Raw genomic sequence first — 14,559 nt, forward strand, 5'->3', positions numbered from 1 at the left:
AAAATTAAGGGTAACTACTGAAAGACAAGAAATTAATTTATTCCCAAGCCAAAAATAAAGTGGAAAATGAACTTCAACCCAATGCAGGTTGGAAGAAAAGGAAAGGAGAAAAAAAGTGGAGTGAAATGTGGTAAAAAGAAAGCTTTTGCTGGTGTTATAAGTGAACCAAACTCTATTGATATGTAACAGACACATATGTACACACTGCAAACATGTGTGTATATATGCACGTGTTTTATACAACCACAAACATAAAAATATACTTTATGCATTATAAACAAAAAGACAACAGTAGCCTTTCCATTTTGAGTGCATTCAAAATCCAGCAATCTATAAAGACTGAAAAATAATGAAATCACACAATAGTTACTCCAAGTGAGGAACCCCCAGGACATTGCTTGGTGGCCACACTAGAAACCAGAAGATAGTGGAATTGTGTTGGTATTAGATAAAAGATACTTTTAAAAAACTTAGGGATAAAAACAGTTTGGGCCAAAGAGAACTCCTAAGGAGTGAGAGTATGCTTAGCCCTAAAAGCAGCAACAATTCCAGTGAAATCTTGAAGCCTGTGGCTACAGTAACACCAGAGTCATGTAACTATGGTAACGCTAAAGTCATCCACAGCCTTCATGCAGTGTGTTAAGAAATGAAAGCCTGAAAGATGCTGAGACAAAGGCCCATTTTATAGTTTTGAGAACAAATACACAACTCCAAGAAGAAGCCAGGAAATAATGAAAATAAGACTGAGAATTGATGAAAGAGAAAACTGAGAACTAATAGATGAAAATTATAAACCTTTCTTTGTTAATAAAGAAATAAGCAAGATGACACAGAACATCAAAGCAGACTAGAAAAAGAACTAGGTTTGGGAACTAAAACCTTCTTCTTTCAAAACTGGCCAGCAAATGGCAGAGACCAAGAGGGTGTGACATATAAACTGTCATGTTAAGGATCAGTCAAACATCCTGAGAAATTCAATGACAGAAAGAGGACTCTTCATTGCAAATGGCATCAGAACTTGGCATCACATACAGAAGTGGTTCATAAGTCCAAAACTATACAACTTGTAGAAGAAAACACGAGGAACATCTTCATGATCTTGGATAAGACAATGACTTCTTTTAAACACAAGTAAAAAACACAGGGATATCATTAAAACGTGCTTTAAAAACAAAGCAGATGCTGAGACTTATGGCCAACTGTTGGGCAGAGTGCATGGAATCTTATGAAAGAAGAGAGAAATAGTAAGATCTGGAGAGGACAGCAACTCCACAAGGAGAGCAACAGAACCAGAAACTTTGAACACAGGGGTCTTTCCAGAGACTCATACTCCAACCAAATACCATGCATGGAAATAACCTAGAACCCCTGCACAGACGTAGTCCATGGCAGTTCAGTGTCCAAGTGGGTTCCATAGTAATGGGAAGAGGGACTGCCTCTGATTGGCCTGCTCTTTGATCACCTCCCCCTGAGGGGGGAGTAGCCTTACCAGGCCACAGAAGATGACAATGCAGCCACTCCTGATGAGATCTGATAGACTAAGATCAGAAGGAAGGAGAGGGGGACCTCCCCTATCAGTGGACTTGGGGAGTGGCATGCGTGAAGAAGAGGTAGGGAAAGTGGGATTAGGAGGGGAGAAAGGAGGGGTTTATGGGGGGATACAAAGTGAATAAAGTATAATTAATAAAAGCTAAAAAAATAATACCATCAAAAAAGCAAAAAGTTAAGAACATGTTTGGAAATCATGGATCTGAAAGGGGACTTACATCCAAAATATATTTATGAATTCTTGCAACTCAAAAACAAGAAAACATCTCAGAAGTTGGGCAGAAGATTTGAATAAAACTTTCTCTAAGGAAGATGTACAAAGAGCTCACAAGCAGAAAAAGATACTCAACACCATAAGTCACAAGAGAAATAACAATAGGGTGCCACTCTTACCCACTAGAACGGCTATAATTGGAAACAAAACAAAAGATACATAATGACAAGTGTTGATAAATGAACTAGAACCATTATGTACTCCAGAGACTGTGAAATGGTGCAGCAACATCAGGAGGAGTTGAGCACTTCCTGAAATGTTAAATATGACCTTATATGATCAGGCTATTCTGTGTTTGGCATAACAATAACAAAAACACACATCCATAGCAGTATCATTAGTAACTAAACATTGGAAACAAAAATCCAAAAAGACTCATTAATTGGGAACTGGCAAACAAAGGTGGTAACCATACAAGGAAATTAACGCACAGCAATAAAAAGGAATAAAACAGATATAAATTACAATACAAATGAACCTCAAAAACTTGCTAACTGAAAAAAAAGTTGGTCATAAAACACCACATATCGCATATCTACTTTTCTATAAAAGGCCTCCAAGAGCTAACAGTAAGGAGGTAGAGAACAGACTAGCAAGCATCTGTGGCTAGAGAGGGAAGAATGGGTAGGGACTGTGTATCAGTTACTTCTTGCTGTTGTGACAAAACCGATGACAAGAAGCAACTTGGCATGTTTATCCTATATCACATGTCTAGTATCCACTTATAAGTGAGTATATACCGTGTGTGTCTTTCCGCTTCTGGGATACCTCACTCAGGATGATCATTTCTAGATTCCACCATTTGCCTGCAAATTTCATGATTTCTTTGTTCTTAATTGCTGAGTAGTATTCCATTGTGTAAATGTATCGCAATTTCTGTATCTATTCCTCTGTTGAGGGGCATCTGGGTTGTTTCCAGATTCTGGCTATTAAGAATAAAGCTGCTACAAACATGGTTGAGCAAATGTCCTCGTTGTGTACTTGAGCATATTTTGGATATATGCCTAGGAGTGGTATAGCTGGGTCTTGAGGTAGCACTATTCCTGATTTTCTGAGAAAGCACCGGATTGATTTCCAAAGGGTTTCCCTTTCTCCACATCCTCTCCAGCATGTGTTGTCACTTGAGTGTTTGATATTAGCCATCACAACTCTTAAAAACCTGAAAGTGAGCACTGGGCCAGTGGCGCAATGGATACAAATCTGAAAGTGCTCTACCCCAAAACTAAACAATACACGGGACATGCCTTTGGTGCCCTTTGTTAGAGAGCGACCACACAATTAGATGTGATAGAGGCAAACTACAAAATATTGAAGTCACCACAGCTGCAATAGGAAGGGCAGTTCTGCTCCAGGCTGCACAGACACCATTCTGTCATTATTACCACCTGTCAGTTTCCAGCTCAGTATGAGTTCCACAGTGTTTCATGGGTTGAGATAAGGAACTGACTGTGTTGGAGAAAATCTACAACCCAAGGGCCAGGACAGGAAGACAAGGTGTGTGGTCTGAGGTCCTCCAATGCAGACAGAAACAACAGGGCTCAAGGCTACATGTGAGAGTTACAATGGGCTTGCACTTGTGGAGTTATTTTTATTTTATTTCTTTCTTTCTTTCTTTTTTTTTTTTTTAGCTATTTTAATTTCTTCTCTGGCTCATTGTTAAACTTCAAATGCTATGTATGTATGGATAGATGAGAATAAATGTTGCATATGGAGGATTTGGTAATATCTGTATTCTTGGACCTCCACTGAGAGCTTTAGAGCTATATACTTAAAGCTACTATGTTATATTATTAATTTTAAAGGTATGGTAAAGCATGCATGCATTGACATGTTGGCCATCATAGGCAAACAGCTCAGCAGTTCTGGGCACATTGATGATGCCACTGAAACACTGCTATCCTAGTTCTAGAACATGTTTTATCATTCTAACAGAAGCTTTGTAACATTATATAACTCCCTGTTCCTTCTCTCTCCAGGCCCTGCTAAATTCCAGCTTCCTTTTTGTCGTTTTGAACTTGTCTACTCTAGACATTAGAAGTTGACTCATTTCATATGACTGTTCTCTGCATTTGAGAGATTTTTCAAGGCTTTTTCATATTATTGTATGTGACACATTATTCTGTTTATGACCAAATAATATGCCATTGTTTAAACCATATTTTGTTTATGCCTTCACCTGTTGATGGATGGTTGAGTCATTCCCCCTGCTGCGTCCAGCATGGCTCCAGGGGCAGGCCTGACTGGGACAGACAGGGAATGAAGAAAAGATGAACATACAGGCACACCAAAAAGCCCAGATCAGTGCACTGGGCTCTCTGATGAAGAAGCTGCCGCACTCCAAAAGCTCAGTGTGTCTGTCGTATAGAATTGAGTAGGAGGCAGGGTTATTGCATGCAGCTGAACAAGGAGGTAGGGTCTGTTGTATACAGATGGATCAAGGAGACAGGTTTAGCTAGTCTCAGTAGGAGCTGGCTCTGAAAGGAGAGCAGTCTTTGGGTGGTAAATATTGGGGGCGGGGAGAAAGCTATGGTGGGCATTTTCTTCCCATACTGTCAATATTTGCACTTGGGACCCTCCCCGACCCCTATCTCCTACACTCCAAGAAGCCTTTTGCTCTCCCTCTAAGCCTCATCCCTAGGAGGAAAGGCTATGGGTCTGAGGCTATGGGGTCCTTGATATGGCTCTGTTCATGTCAACAACACTCATTCAGGACTTCACTCTCTCGGGTTTCCTGTGTTTCACTTTTGACTGCTAAGGGTAATGGGGCTATGAATCTCAGCATTCTAAGGTCTATGTAAGCCCTGTCCTAAAGCCTGTAGGTCTTTGCTGAGACATACACTAGCTCTTCTCCCCCTCCGACCCCCCATGATGATTTGGGGCCTCTGAGATGGTACTCTCACGAACCTCAGCATCTTGGGGGTTGGTTGTGTCCATCAGTCTTTGCTGCAGGAAGTTAAAGTTGTGGCCTCATCGTTAGAAGCCAGTAGTTTGCCTTGGCCATGCACAGTAAACTTGAGCATGCCACAGGGACACAGTTGGTTCTCAGAGCCTTGGCAGCAACCCAGCATGCACTGACATTACTCACAAGCTGAGCTCTCTGGGCTCTTGGTTCCCTCTGTCATGCAGCTGTCACCTCACTTCAGGGGACTTGCTAATGGAGCACAGTAGAAACACCGACTAGGCGCCTGTCCAGTGCATAAAGTTTGTGCACGTGTGTGCCTGCACTCCCTGCTTGGAACACGTCATCTCATGTGTAACATCTCATCTCATCTCACATAACACTCATGCGTTACACCCATCATACTGCCAGAAGAGGAAGAAAAGGGGCAAGGGTTAAGTGGCTTGCCCAGCATGACCTCCACCGTTAATTACAAGGGGAGGGCTGTTCTGTCTGATTCCAAAGTCTCTCTTCTTGATTACATCAGGTGACACAGAGACTGAAGCATGGTGGCACTGGTAAGCAGTGCCCACTGGAGCCATCTTCCTCTCCCAGCACAGTCCTCTCGAGAGCTGTCACTTGCCTTGATCAAAGCAAACAATGCTTCTAACTCTTCTCATCTACAAATGCAGTGGCTAATGGCCCCCCTTTACATTTACTCTGAGTTGAATGAACCGTCTCTGTAAAGCTACTTACAGTGGTGGTTGATGGAGACCTCATGGTCATAGTTGTACTGTAAGAAGGGGAACCCCAGGTCTCAGCCTGGTGTCATGCTGGAGCAGAATCAAACAGTCGGCATTAAATTGGATCCCATGCTGACCCTGGTTTAGACGTGCTGTCTTCTGTCAACTCCACCATAAAGGAACATGACCATATGTGTCATTTAGAGGTAGAAAACACCAAGAAACTGTGCCAATGTAGGCAAAGGCAAATGTCTTGGACTTACTGTAAAACTCGGGCTTCTTTTGGTAATAAAGCAATGGAGAACTGACTCCAATGCCCTTCCCATGAAGAGGGATTCACTGACACAGGAGGAAACTGAGGTGCATCTGGACTGAGGCAGTTTGCCCCAGTACCCAATTCTCCTTTGTGTTCTTACTTTCTGTCCCGTGCTTCTGTCTGTCTGCTGGCCACATCCCCTTCTGCTGTAGTGTCCCAGCAACCAGGGGCTGGAAGGAGCAGGCTGTTCACACCATCCCACTTGGCAGCTCTAGAGGAGGAGACAGTCTCCAGGAGCACTCTCAGTGGTTTGTTTGTTTGTTGTTTGTTTTTACACAGAGCCTTGATATTTTATCCAGGCATCTCAGACTTCTTGGTTCAATCACTCCTCCTGCCTTATCCTCCAAACAGCTGACATGACATTACACGCTGCCACACCCACCAATCATTCTGGAGCTCTTACCCTGTCTGTGTAGGGCTTGCTACACGGGTTATGTGCAGTCCAGGGTTTAGGCATTGGAACACCTCACAGCCGTTCACAGGATGGCATTGGGGGATGGAGGAAGCTGCCAGGCCATGGTCCTTTGCCCACCCTTCCACTGGATTTGAGATTCCCTGACACTGTGACACAAACACAGAGGGTCCCAAAAGCTCCAGAGTTCTTTAGCGAGCAGAAAGCTTGCTTTGTCTGTGCTGCTGTGACTTGGGAAATGTGATACTGACGCTCCCCCCACCCCAGTGAATTCACCATGCAGTGAGGTTGTAGCTAAGCGGTGCTGGCGCTGGTCAGACTGGACAAGCCGGCCATGAGCGCAGGGTGAGAGGATACATGGCAGGCTGTGGTCAGGATGCAGTTCATTTAAGGACCTCTCAACATTCTGTTGGTGGAAACTCACAAAGCAAGCTTTCTGCTCCCGGAAGAACTCTAGAGCTTAGGTGCAACCCCCCCTGGTGGGGACTCTTGCTAGGCTCTCTGCACCAGGATGGGCTCCAGATGGCTTCTCTAGACTTCCCATTTGTTCAGCTGGACTGGGAAACTGTATCAACCATGAGTTAAGATTTTCTCTTGAGACCCAAAAGAACGTTACAAGACTCCAGAGTTATATATTTCTCATCAGTTGGATGAGAAATACCTCCCTGTGGGTAAAAGAATAGCAATGTATGAAAGATTTGGTGAGGAAATGAAGAGACTGATGTAACCTGCTAACTCTTACAGTGTTGGCTTTCTGTTACTGTGACGGACCTGAGGTAAAAGGGGGGCAGCTTAGTTTTAGGCTCATGGTTTCAAGAAGTTCCAACCTGTGGTCACTTGGTGGAACACGGTAGCAGGGAGCATTGCTGCTCACTTCCTGGTGACTGGGAAGGGAGTGGGGATGACTAGGTCCCCAGTGACCTAACTTCCTCCCCCACAGCACCCGAGGCTTATGACCAGGTCTCCAACCCAGGAGACATGTAAGATGTAAGTGATAGTGTAAATTCAGTGTCATTACGAGGAACAGCCGGCATCATGCTTGGTTTTAAACCTTGCTTTTAGAGCAATGCCTCCTATTCTCTTTTCTTTCTTACATGTTGGGGATGGACGTTGGGGGCCTTGTGCACACCTGGAACTGCACCCCAGTCCTTCTCCAGCTGGAAGTAAACATCATGGTTTTCAAACAAAAGCAAAAGACATACAAAAGAAAAAGTGTAAACCCAAACCAAAACTACCTTCTCCATTTCACAGGAATATCATTTCTAACTTGTCTTTGCCCAGAAATGGAGAGATAGGGACTATTTTCATAAACAGTCATACTTTCAATTTCTCATGCTGACTTCAAATCACATTTCTCTTTAAAAAGAAAGGATCCAGCCAGCTTGCACGTAAATATTTAAAGATGAGAAACTGAACTGAAGCAATTACTAAACTGTAAATATTCCTTTGAGATGGGAGTTAGCTCTTTGTGGGGATGAGAGTCCCGATAGATTATAAACTAGTCACATAGTCCAAGGCCGAGAAAGGAAAGTAACTTCATCTATAGCTTACAGAGACCATAAAATGAATTGGGTGAGGGGATGAAGGTGACCATGGCTTCTTGCAGCTGCTTCCCCAACTACAATGCATGTTTAGGACCCTGGTTGGACCTAGAAAGCCTGCAAAGCATATGGAGACCTTTTTACTGCCTTCTCTACTGCACTCAAGGTGACCAACCTCAATAAAGATTATCAGAATCTATATCCAATCCCCTGCCTTAAGTCTCATAAGCCCTGTGGAGCACCTCTCACTCTCTCTTAGAAACCTCTCTTTCTCTGCTCACTCCTTGTCCAATTTGACTTAACTTTCTTGGGTGTGAGGCAACAAATCTGGAAAGCCTTGGCTCAGAGTGGCATTATCTGGCACCCTGGATCCCCAAATTAAGATCACTGAGACCTTAAGAAGGCTTTACACTCACAGAACCCATTTATGTCTGTCTGAACAGCGAGTCTGTAAGTTTTTGTTTTGTTTCCTAATGGCTGGAGGAAGGGCAGTGCACACCAGAAATTCCAGCAGTTGGGAAACTGAGTTGGGAGGACGTGGAATGTGAGCCTGTAAGAACATGGAGCCAAGGAAAATGGAAGAATAGATTTCATTCAGCCTCCAAACCACTAGAACAGCCTGAGAGGTTGGTGTCACCATTCTCTGCAGCTGGGGATCTGAGAGACAAGGGTGTCATGGTTCAGAGCTGCAGACTTAGCTTTTGTGGTGCAGAGTAGGGGGTGGCCAGTGCCTGGCCAGCTTCACAGACCAGAACAGCTTGCAGGGTGGGTCAGGTGGCCTGTTCTTATGACTTAACGGCAGCAGGGTGAGAGAAAAGGCAGCTCGCCTGTTTGTGCAACTGCTCGGCTTGAGGGTGAGTGTGCTGAGTGGGAATTCTGGAATTTGGCTCTGGTTTTGGATTGAGGAGTTCCCTTTAGAACCAGCTTGGACTGCCTAGAAGGACCTTGTTCAGAATACAGAACAAGGGTATTTTGAAACGATAAGAATAATTCGATGCTCTAAATATACAATGTGGGTGGCAGCAGCTGGATTGGCAGGTGCTTACAGAGATGTCTAGTGTTCTCTCTACGTCTGGATTCAAGATGCCTTTGTCTTAAAAGTGGACCAAAACTTTGATTTCTTCTTTCTTTTCCTTTAAGATTTTTAATTCTTTTTTTATTTTCTGTGTATGATGTGCATTCAGTGCCCAAAGAAGCTAGAAGAGGGAATTGTTTTCCCTGGGATTGGAAGTTAAAGTTTGTTTCAAGCCACCACGCAGAAGCTGGGAACTGAACCCAGGTCCTCTGGAAGAGCAAGCCAGTGCTTTTAACCACTGAGCCATCGCTCCAGCTCCTGAAGTCCTTTCTTACACACAAGTTGCTGTGCTGCTGGCCTGCTGGATGACTCATTCCATCAAACGGCATCCTTAGTGGTGTGTTCCAGGCTAGATACTCCAATGTTCACTTGCCTGCAATCATACACGGGAGATTTTCTTTCCTGCTCAGAACTTTGGAGATGACTACCTGCTGCTTTCTGTCACTGAAGCTTTTTGCTTGCTTGCTTGTTTTCCACTGAATCCTGGTTCCTGATAATTTGTGTTTATGGATCAGTGGTAGAGCAACTTCCTCAGAATATTTGGGTATCCAGCATTTTCTGTTGGATTTCTTAGAGCATAGACCATTCATTCATTTATATTAACTTTTTAGTAGCATACAAAGAATGGGTTTCATTGTGGTATTGCCATGCATATATATCATTATACTTTTTTGCTCATTTTTCTATCTATCTATCTATCTATCTATCTATCTATCTATCTATCTATCTATCTATCTATCTATCTATCTATCTATCTATCGACAGGGTCTCTTTCTCTATAGTCCTGGCTGTGCTGGAGTTCAATATGTAGACCAAGCTGGTCTTGAAATCACGGGAATCCACCTGCCTCTGCCTCCTGAGTGCTGGGATTAAGGGCTTGCACTACCTTGCCTAGCATTACCCGTTTTCTTATTCATTCCTGATTCCACACAACTGTTCCCATGTAGCCACCTCTTCCCATCTTGCTGATTCTCTAGCTGCCGTATCATGACACATATATTCTACCACTCTCTCTTCTTCTCCCTCGCCCTTCTTTCTCGTGATCCCCTTTCAGTCTGGTTTATGTTAGCCAATACTATGATCTCCATGTTCATTTTGTGAATGTCATAATTCCGTTCTTCACAGCTAAGCATAATTCCATAGAATATATGCACATTTTCTTCATCCGTTGTCCTAGTGATGGGCATCTAGGCTGGTCTGTATCTTCTATTGTGAACAGTGCAGTGATAAACACAGATGAGCAGCTAGCCGTGTGGTGTGCTGATGTAGAACTCTTTGGTAAACATACTCCCAGGAAGGATATGGTTGGATCATATGGTATGTGTGGCCTGTTTTTTGAGGAGCCGCCATACTGATTCCCATAGTGGCTGCACCTGTTCCCACTCCCACTACCAGTGTATATGGAAGAACAGAACGCCTTATTTTCAAGTGAACATTCATGTGTTAATTTCAGGTAAGATTTTGTGCATTATGCTTTTTTTTTCCCTTGGTCAGTTACTTCTAAAAATTCTTTACTTCTGCTACCCTAAGCCCTTTCCCCTATGTTATCGATCTAATTTTCAAACATGTTAACATGGTTATCTTTATTTTTTTTATATATATATTTGGTCAGGGTTTCACTATGTGGCTCTGTCTTAGTTAGGATTTCTATGGCTATGATGAAACATCATGACCAAAGACATGTGGGAAGAAAAGGATTTATTTGGCTTATGCTTCCACAACATAGTTCATCATCAAAGGGAATCAGATCACAGGAACTCAAGCAGGGCAGGGACCCACATCTGGGTCTTTCTAGTAATTTCTTTCTTTCTGTGAGACTCTCTGGTCACACGGTTTATTTCTGCAGCCAGTCTTTTTCCCTCCGGTTGTTCCATCTGGTCATGTCTGAATGCATGTTTTAGGCATTTATGTTCTAAGTTACTTGAGAGCAGGGTTTAGCTGCAGGGACTTCTGTCTCTTGTGTGAACTTTTCTTCTAAATTGGTTCCACTTGTTCCCCACAAACCCCCTCTTCTGAGCACAGCCCACTCAGAGAGTTACCGTATCATTTTATTTATGATTGCTCCCATCTGTGCTGTGCCGCTCTGTTCAGACTGCTCATTGGTCTTGTATAATGTTGGTGCACTTGCCTTGATACGTTTCACATCTTACTTTGGGGCGATTTCTCTTCCCTTGTGAACCCTTGCTCTATGTCTTTTGCTGCACAGATTGACACTAAAAATATTCAGTAACCAGTATAATACAGATATTGACCAAGCAGAAGAGATGCTGGCCCTATATAGCTCTTGCAGGGCCAGAGGATCCCTGCGAGGTCTGACGTCATGCCTGTAGGTGCTGGTCTGTGGGGGTGACCTTTGGTGGGAAGCTTCCTGTGAGAGGGGCCTGGATAGCTGGACAGGATGAGATGCTCAGTTTATTTACCTTAAGATATTTTGATGCCATAATGACCAACACAATCATATACTGTGGTACCAGCCAAATACAAGCCCTTCCCGGCAGTGTTTTCTGTCTGTACAAGAAAGGATGGAGGAGGGCATATAGGTGTGCTAATTAGCTCTCTGTCACTGTAATGAAAGAGTCACATGTCTTAGCTACTGCTCTATTGTGAAGAGACACCATGGCCAAGGCATCCCTTATAAAAGAAAGCATTTAATTGGGGGAATGCCTGCAGTTTGAGAGGATTCATCCATGATCATGATGGCAGGAAGCAGACAGACAGGCATGGTGCTGGAGCAAAAGCCAAGAACTTTACATTCTGAACCACAGGCAGGCAGAGAGAGAGAGAGATGGGCCTGGCATGGGCTTTTGAAGCCTCAGTGCCCACCCCCACTTCCACCCCTCCTCTAACAAGGCTTCCTAAATAGTTCCACCAATTAGGGACCACGCTTTCAAACACGAGTCTACAGGAGCCATTCTCATTCAAACCACCACACAGAACTTTTCAGTGGTTCTGTTGTTCAGGGACACTCACGCTCCCTTACACAACTCCTTCCCCATGGTCTATGCTCCTATAAGGAACCCTCACTCATGTTCCTGTAAAGAAGCCCCAGAAACTCATAGATTTCCCACACCGGAGTTACATAAGATCCTTTCTTTGGCCTGTTGTTGAGCTACCTGGTGAAGAGACATCTGCTCACATCTCCCCAGGAAAAGCAATGCCTTGAGGGTAGACATGCCGACCGCACACCTTGCGGCGATTCCTCTCAGCAGAGCGACGGGCCATTTCCTAATCTTTGCCTCACTTCTACAACAGCATTCCCACCCCAACTGTGCTCCATAATCCCTCTGCTCAGAGGAAGACAAAAGGATGTCGATGCACCGAAAGAATTTATCAACTCAAACCACCGCTCTTGCTCCAAAGGGAATAAGACCAAGTGTCATACGAGCCAGATCTGAGTGACCATGGCTTGGGAACACGGATTCAGGCTTCCCTGAATGTAACAGTCCACTGTGGAAGCAGTTACCTGAATTTGTAACAACAGACACGTCAAGTATTTGCCAAATATATTAGTGGGGACAGCAGGTAGGTGGCTTCCAGTTAAGTGAGAGACACGTTTTGTGCTTCGATGCTGTAGATGACATTTTAGTTTTGGAGAGATTGGTGGAAATTAGTGGTCTGCTTAGGACTCCATACATTCCAGAGGTTTTTACTGATGGAAACATATCTGGTCAGACACACAGGTATGTAAGAATTAGCAAGGGGGCTAAGGACAGCACAAGATCATTTCGGCTCTTCATCTGCAACATTCCAACTCTTCAAGGTCACAGAAGTCCTAACCAGTTGGTATAATCCCTGAGTCGGGCTTTCTCAGGGAACTTCAGTCCACAGCACTAAGCAGCTCCCTTCTAAGTGAGATTTTAACGAGACTATAAATTTCCTCAGCAGCAGTAGGTTAGGAGCTATTCTTTCCTGACAGGAAATCTAGTCATTTTCTTTGGCCACCGCTGGAGTTCAAGGCATGAAGGAAAAATCTCGGTTCTTCCCACTGCTTGATCGCTGGGAACTTTTAAAGTTTTTTAAATGCATTTTAAAATTAAAATTTATTTTAAATTAAATTTAATTTTAAGTTTTTAGATACATTTTTAGAATGTGTTTATTTTGATTGTCATTTTGTTAGATCCTAAGAAGGAAGTTCTATAGTCCAGACTCACCCTGAAAGGCCTCACAGACAGCTTTAAAGGACTGCGCCAGCTGGGTACGGTAGCACATGCCTGTAATCCCCAGCACTCTGGAAGGCAGAGGCAGGGGGATCACTGTGAGTTCAAGGTCAGCCTGGTCTACAAAGCAAGTCCAGGACAGCCGAGGTTATACAGAGAAACCCTGTGTGTGTGTGTGTGTGTGTATGTGGAGAGGGGCAGGGAGTAAAAGACTGCCCAGTGGCTCTGAGGATTTCAATCAGGGCTGTATGTCAGAACCACTGGGGAGAGTTGAAGGGAGTCAGGGAGAGGCCACATTCCTGAGACTGATGCATGTGGAGTGGCCCAGCGACAGTGTTTTAAAAAGTGCCTGTTTGTGGAATTCTTCCACCCAGTCTATATGTGTATATCTGAGAACCCAGAATTGGCTCCAATCCTACTGATTCATAATTTGACACACAAAAATACCACTGACACAAATGTTTTAGGAATAGTAACAAAGTCCATGTAACATCATACAAAGACATACAGACAGAGACACACATACAGAGACAGCACACTCGGAGATATTCGCAGAAACACACAGATAGGCAGATACACACCCATACAGAGAAGCACAAAATTGGCCCCTCTCCCCTCTTGCCCTTCCTTCCCTCCCACCCACAGCAGCCACTCTCTCAAGGTACCACTTAAGTAAGCAGGGCAGCAGAGGGGAGCCGGATGTGTGTGGCACCGGCTCACATCTATTTTCATCTAGCTGGGTAACAGAAATAATTCATCTGAGAGAACCAGGAAGCACCATTTGAGGTGACATCTGGCTTGTAACCAGTTTCAAAATCCTTGCAAAGCCAGGGAGAGCACCATCAGGGGCAGGGTGCAGCAACCTCAGAGGTAGAGGCAGCTCACACCAGTAACTGAGCACGACATCAAAGATTTAACCCAGTCACCCTGGAGTCATGCCTCCTGCCCCCCCCCTGGGTCCTACTTGATGTGGTAACACTTAGACATGCAGGAGCATTGGGAGGGAACTGATGGCTAGGATTTTGTCTGAGAGGTTTAGAAGCATCTTCCTGGAATAAAAAAAGGGGTGTGGCTTTCCAAGTTCATGAGGAGGTATGGAACTAAGGGACCATTTTCAGGCATGGAAGGACACGTCAATCAGGGTGAAAGGACAGAGGACTGATCAAGCTGCAGCTTAGGGAATGTGGAGGTCAAGGGAGACCCTGAAGACAAAGTATGTATGGAAAGGAAGGGAGAAAGGAGCTGAGGGTATGTCTTTCCTGAGAGAACAGAGTAATGGTGATACTACCCTTGGTTGAAAAAGTTTAAGAAGCAGCCAGGCTTGGTCTGGAGTTTCTGGTAAAGAAAGAATGGGGATGGGATGGAGCTACCAGACCACAGCCCAGATGAACGAACTACACCTCAAGTGTAATTTAACAATTGTCAGCGGGATGTCTGTTCTCTAGGACCATAAAAGTTTGCAAGGAGAACAGGCAAGAATAGGTCTAAATCAAAAGCCAGTTGGAGGGATCATCCCACTTTCCCCAGTGACCGAGGAAACTTGGGGCACATGTAGGGGTGGGCAATGAAGTCCAATGGTCAGAGAATGGAGGAGGTCAAGGGCCCGGCATCTAAG

The sequence above is a fragment of the Meriones unguiculatus genome, chromosome 3 (genome assembly GCF_030254825.1).
Source record: "Meriones unguiculatus strain TT.TT164.6M chromosome 3, Bangor_MerUng_6.1, whole genome shotgun sequence".
Lineage (NCBI taxonomy): Eukaryota > Metazoa > Chordata > Mammalia > Rodentia > Muridae > Meriones > Meriones unguiculatus.